Here is an 8807-nt window from a genome sequence, read left to right on the forward strand (position 1 = left end):
CATAATAGACACCAATAGCAGAAACAACTGTTCTCAAGGTCCCTCAACTATTCTCACTTCCAGAATGATTTTTCTGGTCATCTCCTCCTCCACTTGAGCCTCAAGCTTCTGCCATATTCTTAGGCAGCCAGCTCCTCTCTGCTGAATTCCTCATTCTCCTCCTGGGACCCACTCATTCCAAACACTCATAATTATCATTAATTCTAGTGAAGAGTCATTTACTCAACTTATAGCAAGTTAAGGTTATGCTTAGAGGGACTAATCTTCAAAATCAAAGATGCCCACTACTTTGCATCCCAAAACAAAATTGGGCCTCTCCCTGAGAAGAATCCCACATTCAATTGCCAATAAACAAAAAAGAATAACAACAAGAGAAAACCTTTTCTTCCTGTTGTGGGGACTCCCTTAGAACCCCACAGTTGGTATAAAGATTATTTTAAGCTGAAGACATTTGAGATTCAACAGATGCAGAAAGAAGCCTTCTAGGAACTTGCCTTACCTGACTAAGAGCAGCAAGTCAGATACAGCAAGAGCTACTTCTTTTGTCAGCTCCTCTATGCATACAAATAAACATTTTTCTCCTGTTAATCTGTCTTTAATCAGTTTAATTTGCGTGTCTCAGCTACTAAGCCTAAGAGGGTAGAGGAGAAGTTTTTCCTCCCCAACGCTATCACATATGGACAACTCCAATTTCTATATTTGGAATTCATGGTTTTCTTTTAAACCTAATATCAAAATTAGCTACTAGCTGTCACTTAGCACATGGCATCTGATAGTTAGGTTTGCCCTCAAAACACATTCATTACGAGCCTCAAAAGAAAACCAAAAATGTCTTCTAAGATCTATATTCCCCAAACACCTATAGAGTGAGTAGCATTTAGTTTGGGTCTTTCAGACAATTCTTCCTTGATCACACCAGACTGTGACCTCCTCGCAGATGGGGCCTTTTTCTTATTCACTGGTCTAACCCCAGCACTAGTAAAGACAGGTACTCAATAAATGTTTGCTAAATTGATTTGATCAGCATGTTGGTTGTAAATTTCATCTTGGCATTAAAACAAGTCCTGTGATAATAATTTTTAGACACTTTATGAAGGCACTAAAAGATGTAATCACCACAAAACTTATATTTACTGATGAAATAATACCATTTAAGTACAACGTAAGCCCAATTAACCAAGAACTGCAGGAAACATACGTAACATGAATAGTACCACCCACACACACAGGTTATAGAAAAATGAAGAGCCCATCCAAAGGGCCAAGCTTTCATCTTTCTCGAGCTTTTCCCCACTTTAACTCTGTCCATGGAGAAGGAAAGAATGTTCTCACAGCTTCTTCAGAAGAATAGACTTATATATAAAAAAGCTTAAATCCCCCTGCCTATTTCCAGCCCTTATCAAGGTCAAAAAAGATAATGTTTTGGAATTAGTTACTTCTCTTGTGCACTCCATGCAGTCCTTATGGTGTCTTTTTATAAATGCTTTTTCCCCCATCGATTTTACACTTGATGAGTTTAATTTTTTTGTTTATTAAGTATCTTACATTCAAAAAGTGTAGAGATTTATCATCAGAGTTTTTTTTTTTTTTTTTAATCTAATTTCCTCTCTCCACCAACTGGGTAAGGGATTGAGCTGAAAAGAGTCTCAAGATTCACACGTTCTCACCTCCTTCAGGACAGGAAGGAGGTCCAAAGGGAAAGGCCTGGTAAAGGCCATGTTTCAAACTCTTAATTCTGTTTTTCAAATCTGCACCTATATCTGCGATTCCTTAAGTGAAGTTGAAATGGAGAAGCCAGAAGAGACAACTTCTAACTTTGCCACAATCCTCCTGTTCTTCCTACTAGGATCTTGAGATAAACAGTCTATGTTATGAGCAGTAGACAATACACACAAAAAAAGACCCGTGAAGAAAGACATAGAGAGAGGGGAAAAATGAATTTTAATATTCATCTGTTTAGCCGAAGGGCTAGGGGGAGAAAAAGACATTGAACAAAGATTCTTTGAACAGTTACTGATCTCCCACTGGAGGCTGCAGTTGCTAATTGAGCTGCTTATTCCCAGCACATCAATTCATTGTGGTACGCGATGTGGCCTGTTTCCAGAGCAAGGGAAGAAATTAAGAGCTTCACACAGTTTTCATTATTACATCTTAGATATATTTGGTCATTCTAGTCAGCCTCCAAAAGGCAGTCATTGCTCTTTTCCCACTTAGGACTTGCAGTTGTAAAGACTTAAAAGGCTTGAACATTTAAAAAACTTCAGGGAATCTTCATGACCTTTCAGAGTCCTTAAGTTTAACTCTGTAAAAGTTCCCAAAGTCCACAATTACTAGTGATCAAGCAATTATTCAGGTTTAAATAATTTAGCACTACTGACTCTCTCATTTTAATTGCAGTGGTAATTTCCCTGAAAGTTACAATTTGTACTCATGGGGAAAAGTGGAACGGAATGGCAGACCTGCTCAGGGATGGGACTTGAATGATTTCACCCTCAACATCTTTGCTAGTTATCTGGTTGATGGTGACTCTAGCCTTAAAGGACTGGCGCTTCCTATTGATTTAGACTGTTGTTTTCATGCTTGTGAAGTTAGTCCCAGGTGACTAACATAATGAAAAGTCTTTATAAGGTGTGATGGCATATGGTCATATTTCTCCTGCAATAATGTTCAGACCTCTTGTCACAGGGTAGAAGACCCTTCACCACCACACCCCATCTTACTCCCAGCTTCACCTCCCAGGACATACTACCACCTACCCTGCATCTAACTGCATTGGATAAGTCACTGTTTCTGCATACATACATGCCCTTGGCTGTACCCTCTGCATGAAACACTCTGCTCCACTTTTTTTGCCAGGTAAATGCACTCTTCAAAATAAACCTTAGATAACACCTCTCAGGGGAAGCTTTCCCAGATTTCTTCAGGGAGAATTATTTGCTCCCTCCTCTGTGCTTCCAGAGTTCTATGTACACCACTCGATTTTTTACAATCTGTCTCTCACAACAGATCTCAACCTTTTTTAGGTTGTCAACCTTTGTCTTCAAGCCCAAGACTAGGCCAGGCACATAGCGAGCGCGCAAGTGATCATTGAATACACGTGGGTGATTCTCCCACTTGTGAAATTCTGTTAACAGCTCTCAACACTCACGGTTAAAAGAGGTGCTGTAACATTTATTGCTCTTTTAATGCTCGCAATTAAAACACTACCTGCCCTGTTTCAAAATGGCGTTTTTAATGATTCAATTAACAACTTTAAAAAAAACTGGCCTCCTAATTTACTCCTTTCAGTTTTACTATTTTAAACTTTGCCTCTCACTTTAAGCCAATCCTCTCTGGGCACGTATATCAAATTCTGAACATGGATCCAATTATCCAGGAGCACAATGGTGTTCACACTGGGGCCTTGAGTGTGATTGCACAAGGGACCTAAATACTAGGCAGTATCAGGAGACCCAGTAAACTCTTGCCTCTTTCAAGAAATTACTAGGACATAATTAAATTTTATTCACAAAGAAAAAGCTTCTCAACATTTATGTTCAGAAAGTAAATGAAGAAGGGAAAGTCTTTATTTTCGAAGATGTTGCACTGCTTAACGACAGGGATACATTCAGAGAAATGCATCGTTAGATGATTTCGTCGTTGTACAAACATCATAAAGTGTATATACACAAACCTAGATGGTATAGCCTACTACACACATAGGCTATATGATATAGCCTGTTGCTCCTAGGCTACAAACCTGTACAGCATGTTACTGTACTGAGCACTGTATGCAATTGTAACCCAGTGGTAACTATTTGTGTATCTAAATATATCTAAACATAGAAAAGGACAGTTAAAATATGATATAAAAGATAAAAAATGGTACACCTGTAGAGGGCACTTACCATAACGGGAGCTTGCGGGAGTGGAAGTTGCTCTGGGTGAGTCAGTGAGTGAGTGGTGAGTGAATGTGAAGGCCTAGGATATTACTGTACACTACTATAGACTTTATAAACACTGTACGCTTAGGCCAAACTAAATTTATAAAAAAATATATTTTTCTTTCTTCAATAATAAATTAACCTTGGCTTACTGTAACTTTTTTACTTTATGAGCTTTTGAATTTTTGAAACTTTTTGACCTTTTTGTAATAACACTTAGCTTAAAACACACATTGTATAGCTGTACAAAAATATTCTATAAGCTTTTTTCTATTTTTAATTCTTTTTTTTTTTACTTTTTAAACTTTTTTGTTAAAAACAAAGATACAAACACACATACTAGCCTAGGCCTACACAGGGTCAGGATCATCAATATCACTGTCTTCCTCCACATCTTGTCCCACTGGAAGGTCTTCAGGAGTGATAACATGCGTGGAGCTGTCATCTCCCCTGATAACAATGTCTTCTTCTGGAATACTTCCTGAAGGACCTGCTTGAAGATTTTCTTCAGGAGGGGTCACTCTTTTCAGAAATATGTCGATGGTGGTTTGCTTGGGTTTTTTTTTTTTTTTTATCACAGATTTGCTTGTAAGCAGATAATGCATCATGAATATTACTCTCTATTAATGAAAATCTTTTGGTATTAGGGTCCATGTTTTCAAATTTTTGAAGGAGCTTGTTGAGGACTACAAAAGCTTTTGCTAAACCTTTCACTTTGGATTTTCTTGGCGGTTCTTCTTTTTCTGCTCCTGCAGTTTCTTTTTCTCCTGCCTCCTCTTCAGCTATGTGCTCCTATTCCAGTTCTAACCACTCCTCATTAGTCATTTCCTCAGGAACCATCTCTAGGTGCTTCTCAGTGTCATCCTCATCCACACCCAGATTAAAGTTGTTTTCCATCTCAACCACAGCCTTGTTGATTTTTGCAACCTCCTCATCCTTGGCAAATCCTTTGAAACCAGAGACAAACCTCTTGAGTGTCTTCTTCCAGATACCATTCATACACTCATTGGTGACATCACTTCAAACCCAAGCAAGGATCTTGATGCAGTCATAGATGTTGTAATCCTTCCAGAATTGCATCACTGTCTTCTTCAGTTGTAGCAATAGCCTGGGCAAAGTTCCTGCTCGGGTAATAGGCCTTACAAGCCGCTATAATGCCTTGGTCCATTTGTTGGATCAAAGAGGTGGTGTTTAGTGGGAGAAACACGACTTTGATATTGGGATAAAGATCACCAATAAAAGAAGGATGTCCGCAAGCATTAGAAACAATAAGCAAAATCTTGAAAGGTATGTTATTCTCCAACAGTACTTCTCCATTTTGCTGGCATAGCAATTCAGGAGGGCATCTTGGAAGAGGACCTGGGTCACCCATGACTTCTTATTGCTCCTATAGTGCACTGGCAGTGTGTGCTTACGGATAGGCTTGAAGGCTGTGGAGTTCTTACTGTGCCAGACCACAAGGGGTTTCAGTTTGTAGCCTGCAACCTTGTCCCCAAACAAGACTGCTATCCTGTCCTTAAAAGCTTTGAAACCCGGTATTGACTTACAGATGAAAGTCTTTTCAGCCAACCATTTCCAGAGTAGGGAGGTTTTTATCCATATTGAATATTTTCTCTGGCAAGTAATTTTCCTCCACAATCAGCTTATCTAGAGTTTCCAAAAATTCTTCAGCTGTCTTCACATTAGCACTTGCAGACTAATCTCACTTTCACATTCTATAATGAATAAAAATTCTCGAATTGTTTAAGCCATCTGGAGCTAGGAGTAAATTCAATATCATAGACAGGTCCAGCCTTTTCTTTCAACGTTGCAAACAAACTTTTGCTTTGGCTGTGATCATCATGGTGCTGAGAGAGATATGCTTCTGTGTCTGGTCTTCAGTCCAGGACATTAGAGGTTTCTCCATGTCTGATATAGGCCCTTCTCAAATTTTTGTTAGTCTCATTGCCTTTAATAAAGCAGATCCTTTAATAGCTTCTATCATTTTGTTCTTGTTCTTGAAGATTATAGCTATGGTGGAATGGGACATGCTTGACTGATGAGCAACAGCTATCACTGATTTTCTACCTTTGTAGTCCTTAATCACTTTTAATTTTATTTCCAAGTCAATCACTTGATGGTGGCCTCTTACTGGCAACACTAGCAGTGGATTTTGTATGCTCGGGGGCCATGATGAAAAAAATAACATGAGATTAAACCAAGCACAAGAGGAAATGACGCAATCAAGAGACTCAGTAAACATGAGATGTCTGAGGCTGCTGCCGGTGTAACACACCATACTGTTTCATAGCAAACTTTTTTTATAAGTAGAAAGAGTACACTCTAAAATAACAATAAAAAGTATAGTAAATACATAAACCAGTAACGTAGTTGTTTATTATCATTGTCAAGTATGATGTACTGTACATAATTGTATGTGCTATATTTTTTTTTGTGCATGTGTGTGAGGAAGATCAGCCCTGAGCTAACGTCCATGCTAATCCTCCTCTTTTTGCTGAGGAAGACCAGCCCTGAGCTAACATCTATTGCCAATCCTCCTCCATTTTTTTTCCCCAAAGCCCCAATAGATAGTTGTATGTCATAGCTGCACATCCTTCTAGTTGCTGTATGTGGGACGCGGCCTCAGCACAGCCAGAGAAGCGGTGCATCGGTGCGTGCCCGGGATCCGAACCCAGGCCGCCAGTAGCAGAGCGCGCTCACTTAACCGCTAAGCCACGGGGCCGGCCCTATGTGCTATACTTTTATACAACTGGCAGCGCAGTAGCTTTGTTTATACCAGAATCACCACAGACGTGTGAGTAATGCATTACGCTATGATGACATTATGATGGCTACGACGTCACTAGGCAATAGGAATTTTTCTGCTCCATTATAATCTTATGGGACCATCATTGTATATGCAGCCGATCATTGACTGAAATGTTATTTTGCATCACATGACTGTAAAGGAAAGCAACGCTACATTCTGTTCTACAAATTTCTTTCTTCCTTTCACTTCTAAGCAAAAATATTCAGGTCTCTTTTTCTACTCAATTATTCCAAGTTTTGGCCTTGTCTTTCCGTCTCATTTAAAACTAGTAGAAATGTGTTGGGAGCCTACAGTTGGGTGAAACAAATGATTGGCCTTCAAGGAGTTCATGGTCTGTGAGGAAGACCAATATATAACACAATTAATTCAAATACAGGAGAGTGACATAATGGTACACCTAATTTAATGGAAGAATCCAAATGAAGGAGTATTTAATTTTGACTGAATATCAAAGAAGGCCTCTCAGAGAAAGTAGCACTTTAGCACTTACAGATGAGATGAATTTATGTAAGTGGTACCATGAACACAGACACTAGGCATGACGTAAATGATATATTGAATAATAGTAAGTATTCCATTGCAATTGAGCTAAAGTGGGAATATAAAAAAAAGTAATTTCTGGAAGGACCTTTAGAGGTCAAATTCTTTAGAACTAAATAAAGAGAAGTTTACACGTTTTTTTTCCTGAAAGAGTTAACTGATTTTGAACAAAACTAGTAATTACTAATAACTAGTCAAGTCAATGGTGGTACATAGGCTACATTTCGATTATCCCTTTTTTAAATATATCCCCGCTCTAGCACCTCTATAACTTTCCAGCATGCTAGGAGGAATATTGAAGAATAAATATGATCCAATGGGGAAACCTAGTTAAAGTTAGGAGAGAAAAATAATGGCAACAGTATCCTGTAATCTCAGATGTAGCTTTTAGTGGTTTTTTTTTTCCAGATGGAATTTTAATTGGAGTTAAGATGCAAATTTCCTCTAAATTGAGGATGGGGGAGGAGAAATTCAATTTAGTCATGCATATTTTTAATTGGCCTCAAGGCTTCAGAGCTTGTGAAAAGGCAACTTTCAAAGTCAGAACCTAGAAAACTCTACTCCTCAAAATATTTTTCCACTCCAGTCCTAATTTTCCTCTCTTCTTCTATTCTCTGTCTACTAGAAGTTGCATGGGGCCATAATGAATGATTGGGGCAATTTGCTGTATTGACTGGAAAGGATGCAAGTTCGCACAAAGTAATATCAGTCTCTCTGATCACTTAAAGGAAGCTCATTACAAACCAAATAATTCATGATCTTAAGCCCATCCACAAGGGATAATTTGCACTAATTGTACTAAATTAAATTGATAAATGCCACAGGACTCAGAGACAAAATCCTTGTTATGTCAGTATGGAGATGTTTTCCAATGTTTTGAAACGTAGAATTTCACTAACGGGCTGACAACTCCGCTTTGAGATGTTTCTTCCAACAGATTAAACATTAGTCCTCAAAAGTAGTTGTGCTTCTTAGAAGTATCCAGCAGCCTTCTACAAGCAATCTGGAAGTATTTCTTCCCTTACTTGGAAGAGAACGTTACTGTCTAGACACTGGGATCTCCCTTGGGATTGAACAAACTCTAGTAAAACATGTCAAGCAAATTCTCCTAATAACACTCTAGGAATAGAGTAGTTGCTGGTTTTTTTATCATCACTAGAAAACATTCAGAGCAGATTATTCTGCAGGTCACTAGGCAACATAGGATTGCCCTCTGGAATACTCTGAACCTAGTTTGATTTCTGACCCAACAGAACAGTTGTATAATCCCTCCTGAATTTTGCCCTCCAGTAGCATAGCCACTAATTGAATAACATTCACACCTGCTCGATTATGAGGTCCTGATTGATCACAAAGGCGTAAAAAGAGCAGTGAGAACAGTGTAGCACAGTAGGAAAAATTGGGGCTTTGGAATCAAGTAGAGCTAACTCTGACACAGTTGGTTTTGTGACTTTGGGCATGTCAATTACCCTCTATTTACTCATCTGTAAAATGGGGATTATGATAAGATTTATTATAATTAGTGTGAGAGTTAA

The sequence above is a fragment of the Ceratotherium simum genome, chromosome 24 (genome assembly GCF_057802395.1).
Source record: "Ceratotherium simum simum isolate JZ-2026a chromosome 24, ASM5780239v1, whole genome shotgun sequence".
Classification (NCBI taxonomy): Eukaryota; Metazoa; Chordata; class Mammalia; order Perissodactyla; family Rhinocerotidae; genus Ceratotherium; species Ceratotherium simum.